General features: G+C 39.8%; 1 long non-coding RNA gene across 2 annotated transcripts; it reads right to left on the reverse strand.

The window, feature by feature from the left end:
* Positions 1–202: 202 nt before the first annotated feature.
* LOC135251114 (uncharacterized) lies at positions 203–11,908 on the reverse strand. Of its 2 annotated transcripts, none has more exons than XR_010329084.1 (3): positions 11,785–11,908; positions 1,667–1,797; positions 203–1,399 (listed from the first exon to the last, which is right to left on the reverse strand). It is a non-coding gene; the product is annotated as an uncharacterized LOC135251114 (long non-coding RNA). The 2 variants fall into 2 exon arrangements; XR_010329083.1 differs by having other exon boundaries at positions 1,573–1,797.
* Positions 11,909–15,340: the final 3,432 nt, after the last annotated feature.

Consider the following 15,340-nt stretch of genomic DNA (forward strand, 5'->3'; position numbering starts at 1 on the left):
CTTGACCTGGTACACAGTAAAATATAATTCAGTGGCCTTGTAAATATGTATATAATAAATTTAAAAAAGTTAGTCTCCATAAAATCACTATAAAATGAATATCACTGAGGGATTATTTGAGTTGGTTATACTTGATTCCAGCAAGTCAACTGTCTACAATGATTTGACCAAAAAATCACACTGCTTAAATATCCTTAAACAATTTTTGGAATTTACTTTAATCAGAATAGACCAGGTAAAGGCCCTCTATTTGATTTAAGAACTTTAAATTATTAGTAATTCCAAATCACAATTATTTGACCTGAAGAAGAACTTAAGTAGATGTCCGCCGCTGTTCTAGAGTTAGCGCTCCCACTTTCGCAGAGTTCTATGCGGTGTCGCAAGATTCAGTTATATTGCAAAATAAATCTTGTTACAGTTGCTGAACATGTTGAAGTATTACAGTCACAAAGTGTGCTCATCAATAGCTTCAGTGTTGGTAGTTATTCAGGTAAGGGTGAATTCATTTGCCACATGTGGGAAATGCGAAGGACCCCCTTGCATTGTGCTTAATAATAATGTTCTCATAGGCATATGGACTTTGAAGGGATATGGCAATGAATTGGGTTTATTCAAAACAGACCAGACCATGCTCATTTGGATGCACTATGGTTTTCTATAGTACCTACACAGGATTTCAGTGATAGCTTCTTCAATTTTATTTTTCATGGTACTACTTTTTATTAATCAAAACTACCTCAAGTTATCAGTTACATTCACTCCATTTTTAATGGATATGTTACATGATTTCAAAGCTAAAATTGACTCAATGTTACAGCAATAAAGGTGAGTAAATCAGGGTTTAAGTTTTTAGAGTTTACTGAAAGACAATGACAATAGGGGCCCCTCTGAACAGAACATTTAATGGTCTCTATGCATTGAATATCACGATTATTCATGTATGGATTTGAATTAACCCTTTTTTTTTTCAATTGAGAATACCTGTAAGATATAGTCATAAAAGTATAAGTTTATCCAATGAAGGATTTTTTTCAGTGTGTGTAAAAGCAGCATTGGGATCAGATTTCCTGTGTAGGCCTCCAGAGTAACGCGGTCTTGTCTGTGACCTGTCAAACATGAATGACGAAGCCAGGCAGGCCAATATCCCCGGTCCATCAGGAACTGACCCAGATGTCTTGCTCCATCAGCCGCAGTAGGGGTTCCCTATCACAGGGGTCAGCTGTTACACCAACACACTCAAACCTCCTTTTATGTCATTCTGTCCCCTGGGAGAGAGACTGGGGCAATGGCATTGATCCTCTGTGTGGATTTGTCATCACTGTAACCAACCTGTGCCCAGAGGAACGGGAAGGGGGGAATCAGAACCACCCTCTTGTCAAGCCCGGAAGGTCAAACGTGCCTGCAAGAAAGCAGCAATGCAGTGCGTATTAATAAACAGGCCATGGGGCTCCTCTCTTTATTCAGGCTCTCTCGCAGGTGCATGTGGGTGCACATGTATGTACACACACACACACGCACGCTCACACATAATATATGAACAACAGTTTTTTGGGAAGGGAAATCTGAACACACATTTGGGTGCAGAAAGAGGTCTGTATTTTAATAAGGGTGGTTTTAGGCTGAAAGGAGACCTGCCAGACACTAATGGCGGATAAATGCTTTTCACCATAATGGCTATCGGCCTTAAGGCAAAGTGTCATTTTGTTCTGGCTTTGATGTTGTTTTTGTCCAAAGATACTGCAGCCATGGGCTCTGTAGGGTGTCATTGCCATAGTTACTCTTCTCCTTAGGGCTTCTCTGCAAAAAAATAAAAATAAATGGATGAATTGCCAAGCAGTTTTGACTGAATACATTTTTTGGCACATATTTGGGCTATGTAGAAACTGTCACAACCAAACGTAGTGTTCTTTCTCCAATGCTGTTGCAAGAAGAAAAAAAATGTGTACAGAAATCCGTTCTTCCATTACATAGTAGGACATTGTTTGTATCAGTACAAACCGTCAATTCATGTAAAAATACAGTATTCGTATCTGCTTAGCTGTTAGCAGGCAGTTAAAATTGAACTGCATATTTCTGTTGACTCAAAAGTGTCTTTTTAAAATACAGGTGCATTCTCCATTTGGGGCACAGCTGTTATATATATATTTTGTAGATATTTAACTGGATTGTCTGCAATACAGTTACTCAGCAAAAATGTTGGTAAACATATGTTTATCATAGTCTATATAACATTATATACACGTATATGCACATGTATATGGAGAATGCTCTACAGATCATCAGCAAATATTTCAACCCACAGATATGAAAAACAAAACAACCCAAAATTAAACATATGTGTATCAATTGAAACAAATGGATGATATTAAAATATTGAATTGAATGCAATAGCTATTCTCAAGAAAAGTAGAATTTTGGGAGATTTTTATCTAACTAAAGGTCTAGGACTGTGGGGTAAAGGCCAGTCGATCATACTGATCTTATTATGCAGCTTGTGTTTATTGCTACTGCTCCAAATTAAAGCACAGCAGACTACATGATGTATTAGCAGTCAAACCTCTGTATAAATAAAACATAGCAATTAGGCACAGTCCAAAAGATGGTAAAATTAATTTTAGTAAAACTATATTTAGTCAGTGGTGCTTATCTGCATTCATACAGCTAAACATCAGCAATCCACAGCAACTGCGTATTTCTACGAAACAGTAGAGCTGGTTTGTTTAGAACTCACCCTGTGTAGAGTAAACCCCATTAAATCCTGATGGCATCAGTAGATTTTCAGCTTAATTGTAAGTAGAGTGTTATGGCTGTTGATATTAGTCAGCTGCACTCCCACATGTGTTTGTCTTATTGTAAAAAACAATTATTTCCATGACCATTTGTACTCTACTGGCTGAGGACCGAAAGTAACTAGGGAGAAAACTGAATTGACACCAAGGGATGGGTCACAATATTATTGTGACATAAGTGCAATTAATAATAAAACTTTGAAAGGCCTTTTTTTAGTTCTTTGCCTGCAGGAGTTGAAAGAGAACATATCAGCAACTGTAATCTTAATTATTTAATTTATTTGAACCAGACAATTAAATAAGACTGTTGCGTTTAATTGCTTGTGGAGTTTGTGTCATTAGATTTGATTTGCAAATAACCAACTAAAACCGTTTCCTATTTACTGGATGTCGGGTTTAATTGTGCATTGATGGCTGTAATTCAGTGGGAATTATGAGTAATCTAATGGTTCAGCACAATATACAAATCTCAAGGTAATTTAATTTGCCTTACAGGGATTTTCTTCTGCTTCAAACTATTTTAAATGAAAAAATAATAAACTGAATTTTTTTACTCACACTCATTGCATTTGAAATGCACATCCAATACTTTGATAAGTATACTTTGTACTGTCTGATGAAAATGCATCGCTGTTCTACAGTATGTCTGGGAGTGTGATGCTTACAGCACAATATAATTCAGCATGATGCAATCACCTGTTTTCAACTGGTTTGTGATTTATACAGCAGCTCTAATATTAGTTCAGCTGTTTTTACATTTGATTGCAAAGGGCAATAGTTGAACTTTTTATTGATCATTTCATCATGCTGGGAATTATGAGATACACCAGTTTTTTAAAGAGTGTTCTCCAGTGTTGCCTCTCACACACCTGACACCATGACCCACATGGAAACAAGCACATCATTTCAAAAAACTTCTTTTTCACAAGGGCTCAACTGAAGTCATTAACCCATGATTCTAAACTGTGACTCTAACCCAGTGTCATTCTTCAAGACTACTCCTCCCCTCTTACTGGGTAGCTGCATGAAGCATTGCTGGTTTGGACCAACAGTAAAAGACAGGGCATTTGAATGATTTTTAAAGTCAGATGTAAAAAAAAATCGCAGAACACATGGAAGGGTTTCAGTGAAGATCCTAGAGGCACTTGCAAGAAGCTATCAATCTGGAAAGTCCAGATGTCACCAGCTGATAATAAACATAGCACCCAAGACAATGTCCCATCTCCCTGGGGCCAGCCCTCTCTCATGGAGTCCTACAATGCCCTTGCTATCCCTCAGGGAATGTGGTGTTCTGGGAAAATCACATTTTTTGCAGAACTAGCTTTGACTTCACAGACCTACACAGTTTGTGATTCAGTACGGGAGAAATACTATGCTCTGTACGAAAGATAAACTGCTGCATCATCATTTTTTTTTTTTTTTGCTAGCCAAGAAAACCTGACCACATATTGCTACTCGCAGATAGGAGCTGTACATAAGGATGATTTTTCTATTGGGTGGAGGGGGAAAAATATTTGAATGGCAGACATGCCACCTGCAAAGTTATGTCTTAGTGAATGGAAAACTTGCCATACATATATAGCACAAAGAATCTCTTTGATTAAACTGTTCATGTGCTGGCTACAGGTAACTTAAATTTTAATACCACTTCTTGCAAAGAGATCATTTCTACACTCGGCCAAACTGAAATTTCCATTTCCCATTTAAACCCTACATCATACTGTTTTATGGCCCATTCATAGGTTTGAACCAAGACGACGTTGGTGTAGCCAGCTGGAGAAATACCTTCAAGCTCGATAGCTAACTTACAGCTATTCGACGGAAAAAAAAAAAACCCGGCAATAACTTCACTTACATTTACACTGCTAGTAAACTAGCTCTACAGCTAGCTTTCAGAAACAGCCTATATGTTATCACAGCACCACCAGGTGCTGTGATGACGACATGCAGTTCTGGTATCTGGTTACATGTCCGTTAATTTTAGAAACTTAAATTGTATTTAGCTTTCAATTTTGTTCATTAATATATGTTATAATATCAATTATGAGCAGGAGAGGCAAATGGACTGTTGTACAAGTGCGATCATTGTTGTTTTTTTTGTTGCCTAATATTAGGCTGTCAAATTAACCTAGTGGGGCGAGTTACGTTTATAATGGTCGTGATGGAAACGCGTCCATAACATACGCGTGGGAAAGTCCGTTAGCCTTTGTTCCCATCAATACCATTAATTTCGTTCGCCACTGTTTTAGTGGCTTGAAAACATGACTGACCCAGGCCTGCTGGCTCTCCTAAGAAGGTCGATGAGGAAGAGAAGGAAGCGAGGATGGAGGGGAGGTGTCAGACAGTTATTGAAGAAATCGCAAAGGGACAGATCTGTCAGCCGCTTCCTTCTCTTATTCTCACCAATGCTAGATTGCTTTGCAAGAAAATGAATAAACTTCCATCCTGAAGTCCTCCCTGTGAAAAAGTTTATTATATTCTATTCTAATCTGTTCTATTCCATTCCATATGGCTTCCATAAGAGTGACTATTCAGTTAAAAATAACAGTAAATCCAGGTCAGAATGGATTATAATAATAATACCTTTGTTGTACAGCACATTTCAGGCCAAAGTGCCAGCAGATGTAATTCTGATTGTGAATATGTGTTCATATCTGTTGCCTGTTTATCTCAGTTTTGTATGTAATGTCAAAGACCTGTATCATTGTAATGTGGAGTACAAAATTGAAAACATAAAATACCTTGGTTTCAAGGAGTCCATTATTTTCAAGCACATTTGAGTCTTTACATTTAGGCATTTAACAGATGCTCTTATCCACATCAACTTAAACAGCATTACTTAACATAAAATCCATTGACTCAGTCGGATATTTACTGAAGCAATTCAGGTTAAGTACCTTGCCCAAGGGTACAATAACATTGCCCCACATGGGAATCAAACCTACAACCTCTGAGTTACAAGCCCTTCTCCCTAACACTTATGCTACACTGCCACCATTGCCAAGTCACAAGGACAAATACAGGAAAACACAGGCCGCAGTACATTGGGATGCGACTTAAATGGACAATTACCTGACAAATGCTGATAAAATCGGGTTCCTATGTGGTTATGCACAGGCATGGGACAAGGGCATGGCAAGAGGGACTCCTCCCCCCCACTTTCATTCAAGGGCCAGCATGGGATAATTGAGTCATCGCTGATGGGCAGCATTCAGCCAAAAGACCTCACTGCCCTGCTTGCTTCTTTGTAACCACGCCCATCTCAAACATGGCCTGTTATTGTTTGATGGCACTGTACCGTGCCGCACAGCGCATAGTGCACAAACACAATGGGAGATTCGAGCGATCATCTCGTGCAAGGCTTGCAGGAGAATTTCTGTGTATTCTAAGTACTCTGGCACTAGTGATTTAATTCACATATACTCTCAATCTGACTTTATTGTATAGTAAAACCTGGGAGATACCCTTTATGCCTATATTATATCATGTATTTCCATACAGGGTACTCATGAAGGGGAAGGGCCAGTTAACATTACCATTTTTTTTTTTCTTAAGCTTTCTTTTTTCCTACTTTAGGTCACGGTGCAATACAGATATTAAATATTGATCTAATATTGTTTGATTTTTATCTGAAAGCACTTACTTGCATTCTTTGAGAGAGACTATTCTGTCAATGAAAATGTATTTAGAGGTGAATCAGGAAAACCTTGAATGTAATATAAACTCCAGCCAATGATCATTTCTTACATTTAATTTTGCCATTTAGCAGAGGCTCATACCCAGAGTGACTTACACGGGTTACTTTTTATGCACACACTCCATTTTAAAAAGCTGAATATTTTTAGTAAAGGGCATTGGCATCCCCCGCCCCCTGCAACCAGTTACAAGTCCAGTTCTCTAGCCACTATACTATGCAGTGCTCCTTATGTTTAGTGGGAATTGTTAGTAGTCATATTCATACATAATCCAGGATGAAAGTACGGTGACATATATGCATATGCTATGAAGGAGAAAATCATAGAGAACAAAGGCAACATAAAAGTCAGCATTAGTGATTGCTGTAGTGTTCAGTTCTGAAAAAAGCCCATACCTAGGTAAGTGCTCCTTGCCATAAAAACACTCCCCGCTGATCTTATTTTCCTTAGTTTTCTCTAGTCTGTCATCTGGGGACAATATTTCCTCACATTGTTGAATTCACGCAACTAGTATTAACTACAATATGCTTTGAAAATTCCACAGATGTGTGTATTAATGGCAAACTGTGAAAATGTGGTTCATTGCTACAGAGTGCACTGCAATCTTACAAATAAGCAACACTGAATAGTAGTACAAAATGCCAAACAAAAAACTGGTTTCTTTGTGCTATTTCTGAAAAACATAAGCATTATCTCAAGATCGGAATTAACCAAATAGAACAATGCATTGCTAAAAACAGCAATACAGAGATACAGAGGGAAATTCATTACTTAATGTAATCATTTCCATCCTGGGTCCGGAAGATAGACATTTATCTTCTCCTGTGAGAATTAACCTTTAAGTGCAAGTGGAAAGGGCCAAACATAGTTTCAAATAAAGCACACCTGTTCATCATATACAATATGGGAGTCTGAAAATGTCACAAAGATAATCAAGGGGGTTATGGCACAGTACTCCCCTGCTGCAAAGGTGCTGCTCTTGATTTCTGGTCTCTGCCTCGGTAAACTAATTAGGCCTAGTGGAATGCCCCCCCCCCCCCCATTTCCATTGCCTATGGAGCTAATCACAGCCCTCTCTTTATAGTCTAAAGCCGCGTTTCCACCGAAATTACCCGGAACTTTCAGTCCCAGGAACTACTTTACCAGGAACTAAAAGGTTCCTTCAGCCAATGGTTGTCTGCGTTTCCACCGGGGTCTAAAGTACCGCGAAGATTAGGCAAATTAGCCCACTGACGTATGAAAAAGCAACGTTGTCATCGGTCCATCTGTCATATGATTTCTTCCGTAACCCCATACTACCACCGAAGTAGCCTACATTATTTTCTAATAACCGGGACAGCCCGGAGGGGTTTATTCCACTTATACAACGGGTTACCAACAATGACTATATATGGTTACTTTTGTATTTATTGATTTTCATATATCCTCTCAAACACATTCATTGTGTTTTTATGCGAACATTCGCTTTCATGTCTTGACATCCGAAGCGACAGAATGCATTCACATTTATATGTATAACTGGCAACAACAGCAGAAAACATGCACGTTGTAAACAATTTGCTGTTTGGTTACTTTCTCGTCGTCAATTGCATATAGGCTAATGGCAAAATGACAATAGAACGAAAACTCGGACTTGCGTGAAAATGTAAATTAGTAGTGGTACAGCTACCGTTTGCTTTCCTTCGAAGTTACTGCTAGCCGAGCAGCGAAGTGTGCCCTCCAGTTGCGAACCATGCACCATAAATTAGTCCATAGTCTTCCTGGTCTTTTCGTGGAATTGAAAAATGCCAGTAAAATTGAGTAAAATTACGGCAGTCTGAAAAAGCTAAAGGGAAGATTACTAGAATTAACCTGTTATTTTACCCGGATAAAAAGTGCGGATGGTGATTTCCAGTTTGCTTGTAGCCTACTGTATCACCAATGTTAATTATGCAGAACTACCGCATACCTCACATAACTGTATCAAACGTTTTGAGTCAATTACAACGGGCTAACAAAGAAAATCCGGAAGAAAATATTCAGCAACCGAATTAATCCGTTTGAATGTTTTGGTACCCTACGTAATATGCTGTCCCAGCACGAATGCTTAGCATTTTATAAAACGAATACTAAAGCAAGAAAAGAACAGAAGAGCACACGTTATAATTCCAAGACGTTGACAGGCTATAACCAAAAGTAGGCTACTGCGCCGCATAACATACAAGTTTGATTTGAAGTTATTATGAAAATAAATTGGTTTGCCGCTGCATATTTTCAAACATGGCGGGTAATGGCGGAAAATAAATACAACACAAATGCTGCGAGTACTCGACCAATCAGAAATGTTCAGCGCTGCAAGCTCCACCCAAAAGGTTCCTGTACTTTCGGAAAGTACTACCCCCCGAGCAGGAACGTTTTGGGGGGTAAAACAAAGCCCCCAGAACTAAATTTAGACCCTAGTTCCTGCGGTGGAAACGCACTGAGTTCCTCAAAAGGTTCCTAGTTCCGGGGTATAGTTCCTGCGGTGGAAACGCGGCTTAATTGAGCTCCAGAGCAAACAGATCCCAGATTAGAAAGACCCAGAGAAGAACAGAGAGCAAATGGCTATATTTCCAGCTGTTGCTTACTTAAACCCACATATTATTTTGTGCTTGGATGAGGTGGACGACCACAGATCTCAAAGAGCCTGTAGCTTCGGGTCTCTGTGCTGCAGGAAATGAAGGCTCTTTGCAGTGGATCGAAAAAAAAAAAAAAAGAGTACAATGCAGCAGCTGCTGCTTTCAGTGCCTGCATGGGGCCCTAGAGGGAGGTGAGCATTGCTGAATTCCTGTCGCGCAAACTTTGAGGAAGATTGACCACCTAGGGTAATCTGGGGGGTGAGGGAGGTGCGGGGGGAGGGGTGCTAGGGGGAGACTTGGGTGTGTTTGCGGGGGAGCGGGATGATGGAGGGGTGGATGTCATTTAGAGAGCATATCCTTTTAAATTATTCAAGATAATATTCCTCGGTTATCACAGTTCACTCTGCACATACTGATTACTGTTTGACACAGAGAAGCCTCTCTACCATGAATTCAATAGTTTAATGAAATACAGAAAACACATACACACATATATACTGTATAAATGCATATATGTGTGTGTGTGTGTGTAGTTTTATTCATCAAATTATCTTCATTTCTATTTTGTATATTTGATGCACACGCACACAGACACACATATATATGTACAGACAGGGCACAAATTAAAGGGAAAAAAACATAAAGTGTCTTAGTAAGGTGTTGGGCCACCACAAACTGCCAGAAGAACTTCAATGCACCTTGACATAGATTCCACAAGTCCCAGAAACTCTACTGGAGAGATGGAACACCATTCTTCCAAAAGATATCCCCTCATTTGAGGTTTTGATGATGGTGGTGGAGAGCGCTGTCTGACATGTTGGCCCAAAATCTCCCATAGGTGTTCAATTGGGTTGAGATCTGGTGACCGCGAAGGCCATAGCATATGATTCACATCATTTGCATACTCATCAAACCATTCAGTGAACCCTCGTGGCCTGTGGTTGGGGATACTGTCATCCTGGAAGAGACCACTCCCATCAGGATAGAAATCATAGGATGTCGACAGACTGTTCTTGCTGACACAGTCTGATCACGCCCTGCATTGACATTCTCTGTCACCTGAGGAAGAGTTGCCTGAATTTTATGTCTGAAGCTCCTGCGATCTGTGCCCCAATAATGAACCCACTTTCAAAGTCACTTGGATATTTTCATCTTGCCATCTTGATCCAAAATCAAGGTCAACTGAAATGGTTGGCCTGCTCAGCATTTTTATCCATGCCACAGAGCAAGATAGGATGTTTACTGTAGAATTCATGCAGTACACCTGTATAGAAGCATCTGCATTAGTTGTTTCTCCACACTGATTTATTCAGGTTTTTCCTTTAATTTGTCACCCCCACACACACACACACATATATATATATATATATATATATAGAGAGAGACAGAGCTGTAGAAAGCTTTTTATGGACACTCTTTCTACATCTTCCTCTGTAGGAATTTGTGTCATGTAAACGTGGCAGCTGTCAGAGCTGCCTTTTGATAAAACATTTAAAGGTTGGAGGCATTAATGTTGCATGATGCCAGCAGTGCTGTTTTTGTTGGGCTATTGCCGTAATGCACCCAACGGTCAGCTTTTGCACGGGGACAGCAGGGTAGTCCCTGCACGCAAGTTCTCTTGAATTTCTCGCTGTCTACATGCCTTCGACTCAATTACCCCAACGTGAACATGTTCTGCTGAACCTGAAAATTAATTTTCGAAGCCACAAGCTTAGCTAATTGCAGAGTGTAGTGAAAGATACCCTCCAGTGAAACAGCTGAACAACATAATCTGGAGGGGACTCAAAAATATTGCTCTACCTCCTAATGCACAATCCATACTGAACTGATCACAAATAAGACATTTTTGTACGGACAAAATAATAATTTACAAAATCCTTTTGGGGTTGTAGTGTCGGCGATCATGTTAAAGCACTGTTTCAGTGTGTGGATAGGTCTATAGTCTCTGGGCTAACAATTGCATGTACCATCACCCAGGAATGGTGGAATTTCAGTAGACAGAACGATCATAGCTCACCGTGTACCAACAACTCTCTCTAGTCCAGGACTCTGCCAGCACAAGCTACTTAAGGATTGTTGTCCAAATTTCTAAGCAAACTTAGCGGACTGTGAATTCAAAAGAAGACCTTATGTTGACCTGCTCTACAGCCATTATTCTTAGGCACTCACTGAGAGATTAGAGACTCCAAATGCAAAAGCCACATCTGAAATTAACCTTTTGTTATCTTTCTTGTGCATCTGTTGCACTCGCAGAATGATGACACGTTTTACGGTGCCACATATTTTAATGAAAAGAAGCAGTTCTTTTTCACTGCAAACAAAACTTAAAAGCTTTTAGCCGACCATGTACGCAGGCACTCGCTTTCAACTCACTACTGTTCTGTATCCCACTCTTTTGCTTTAACAGTGTGATTTATCTAATTAGAAATAATTAAGTACCGTTTTTACAAAGGACAAATAAGCACTAGAACAGTTAGTCACAAAGCCACTGGAACTTGGCTAACTAACCGTGAACAATATAGGTTAGCACACAAGCTAGCTATGTTACTAACAGGTTTTTTCCAAGAATATTTTTGAATATTCTCGTGTTAAGCATGTAAAGCAGTCAACAAAAATGTGTACACATACTAAAACTGCTGAAAACGATTTAAAAATTCGTACAATATACAGTCTTAACGGCAAACAAAACATAAAAGCTTTTACCTGACCATGTACGCAAGCACCTGCTTTCAACTCGCTTAGCTTGCTAGCGTTCCAGCAAACCATGCTACCAACCAAGACAAAGATATTTACTCTTTGAGTCTCTCTGAGCAAGACCTACTGTGACGCGAATCTCACACTAGAAGGCGGCCACTGCCATCTACTGGCGCCAGCTGGTATCGCACTAGCTAACAGAGACGAAAGATGATTTCTAGATGGCTAGACATAATCTTATCGAAACCAACAACAGACGTCACTCTGTTTCCTGAACATATACAGGGTGCCACACATGACCTAATGACACAGACTACACAGTTGGACAAGAAAAGTAGCCTATCCCAGCATGCACTGAGTGAAAGGCAGGAATACACCCTGAACAGGTTGCCAGTCCATTGAAGACCCAATAGCGATGAAACACAGATCCCAGTCTGACACCGTGGGCGATGCAGACACTGATAGTGTGTCACCCTGTGGAGGTACCAGCCATAGTCGGCACTGGCACGGTCTGGGTTAGAGGCTGTGAGGCTCATCCATTCAGCAGCCATAAAATCTCACGTGAAGGACAAGCTTCTTCACCACAGTGTCCACCCATCTGTCTGCTATGGCGCTGAATTTATTCTCAGTCCAGTGGGAAAAGGTTCATCTACGAGCCGAAAAACATCTGATGTACACTACATGGCCAAAAGTATGTGGACACCCCACAACCAACATCACATCCAGAATTATGGACATTAATATGGAGTTGGTCCACCCTTTGCTGCTATAATAACCTCTCTTCTGGGGAGCCTTTATACTAGATGTTGGAGCGTTGCTGCAGGAATTTTCTTCCATTCAGCCAGAAGAGCATTTGGGCACTTATTGGGCGATTAGGCCTGGCTCACAGTTGGCTTTCCAATGGATCCCAAAAGCGTTGGATGGGGTTGGACACTGTACAGGCCAGCCAACTTATTTCACACTGTTCTTGACAAAACCATTTCTATATGGGTGTTGGGTAAGCACAGAATCATCTAGAATGTGATTGTATTCTAAGGGGCCTAGCCAAAACCATGAAAAACAGCCCCAGACCAAGGTGCATCCAGATAATTTTGGTCATATAGTGTAACAATGATACAGAGTGGTATGGCTGCAACATATAATGGTATAATCCAATTAGAGGACAAGATAGCCTTGGATGCAATTAAAAAAAAATTAATATAATACATATGTGTTCTTGTGATTGCTGAACTTGCTAAATGTTGTTTGTGATGAAAAGCCTGCAATTAATTGTGAATAAAATGATGGAATAATGTTGAATTTAGAGGGGAACCTGACAGGTTTACCTGAGGTAAGTGAGGGGGCCATTAATGCAATGTCACATTTCAGACACAGCTTGGCCTACGACTTCAGTGAACAGAATGTCAAAGAACTGCTTAGAGACACTGCTCAATTGGGCTCCCTAATTTGAAGGGACACTTCCACTGTGAAGCGCTGAAAAATTCTGTGAAAATAACAGAGGTGAAAGACTTAACTTGACGAAGCTGCTGAATACATTAATAAAAAATATGTGTTTTAACAACATAATTGGGCAAAACTGTGAAATCCATGAAAACAATAAAATGCAAAGAACTCTGCCCTTGCTTGACTTTGTTCCATTACTATCCTTTTTAAGGGATATTTTTCCCTTAACCAAGATGAACGATGAGAGTGGCATTGCCTTAATGCTTTGTTTCCACAATGCAGTCACCTGTGTTTAAATTGATCAACTATGTAATTCCGATATTCTGAGAATGGTTGAAATGCTAAAGAAAATGCAATATTCATAGAGGTCACTGTCACATGGGGAATTTGTGGAGTGCGTGCTGGCTAATCCAAGCATCATTTTAAAGCTGATGATGGTCCATTAGGAAAATGAATGCCATATTGGTTGGAAGCAAGTGTTGAGCAGAAGTCAAAAAAATGTTCCACAGATATGTGTCTGTTCAGATATTCCAAGGTAGATGTGCTGATGTGTAAAGATGGTGCTGTGCTGCACATGCTATTTATGAACTTGTTAGGTTATATCTCCAAATTGAGTGCACTTCACAGAATTAACTTTAAAAGGCAATCGTGGCCATTTTCTGTTTGGTGAAATGATCTTTGTAAAAAGGGTGATACCCATTAATGGAGCACGTAAACCGAAGGGCCTTACAGTGGCATTGGATCAATGATTGGTACTGTACATCAAACAAAACCTTTCCTTAATCAGGATATCATGGATCACAGCTAAATGTATGCAATATTATGTTACCAATTGAAAGACAGTTATATATACATAAGTGAATACACGTATACATAATGAATACATGTTCCTGCTATCTAAGGCAATATTATTGCTTTGAAAACTACATAGATATTTGACAATGCTTTGCTTTTGCTTGTTTGCTTTGATACCAAATGGAAAGAACAGAACAACATGCACCACCTATTGATTTACACAGATATGAAATCATTCCTCAGAACATTCTTCATTACTTTTTAACACATTTTTACATCTTTCAAATGGTGAAATATTGATATCTTTTTGGTTATACCAGAAATTGTACTTTAGATAACCTTGACAGAAGCAATTATTGCATTGTCTTGTATGCATTTTCTGTCTTAAGTGTTCAAAGATATTTGACAGAACAGAAGTGTCGGCCTTTTAGAAAAGCACCATTCAGCCCGTTCTGTGCAGGTGTAAAGTTTTGCCCTTTTTAAAGCCTGGTATTTGCTATTTAACCTTAAAGGTTAACCAAAAGGCCAATTACTGCCACAGAGGACAGTAATGATGAGAACTTGAACAGAGGGGGAATGAGCAATGAGTAGAGCTCGTCTAGTAGGCTCTTTTCTACCGACTGCAGTGGGATAGTGTACATGGCTCAGGAACTTTTGTATAAACTGGATGAATACAGGTGTTAGCTGCATCCAACGCATGTAAAATCTCAGATAAAGAAATGCAAGCAAATTATATGTAAATATAGTAAAAGATGAAGCTTATAAATTCGACAGAATATTATGTACTCTTGCAACAATAAATAAATTATACTTTATTAAAATGTACTATTGATGTTTAGTTCAAAATGAATAATTACTGCTAGTTATGATTTGAAGGGGGTGGCACGGTGGTGCAGTGGGTAACACTGTTGCCTCACAGCAAGATGGTCGTGGGTTCGAATCTCGGCTTGGGGCCTTTCTGTGTGGAGTTTGCATGTTCTCCCCGTGTCCAAGTGGGTTTCCTCTGGGTACTCTGGTTTCCTCCCACAGTCCAAAGACATGCAGGTAGGATAATTGGAGACACTAAATTGCCCATAGGTATGAGTGTGTGAGTGAATTGGTGAGCGAATGGTGTGAGTGCCCTGCGATAGATTGGTGGCCTGACCAGGGTATATTCCTGCCTCTCGCCCAATGCACCCTGGGATAGGGTCCAGCAGCCCCCGCGACCCTGCTCAGGATGAGTGGGTATAGATAATGGATGGATGGATGGATGATTTGAAGGAGGCCAGGTTTGACACACTGACAGATTCTGCACAACTGGCAGGTCACAAGTACCCCTTCTCCAACA

Source organism: Anguilla rostrata, chromosome 3 (genome assembly GCF_018555375.3).
Source record: "Anguilla rostrata isolate EN2019 chromosome 3, ASM1855537v3, whole genome shotgun sequence".
NCBI classification, from domain to species: domain Eukaryota; kingdom Metazoa; phylum Chordata; class Actinopteri; order Anguilliformes; family Anguillidae; genus Anguilla; species Anguilla rostrata.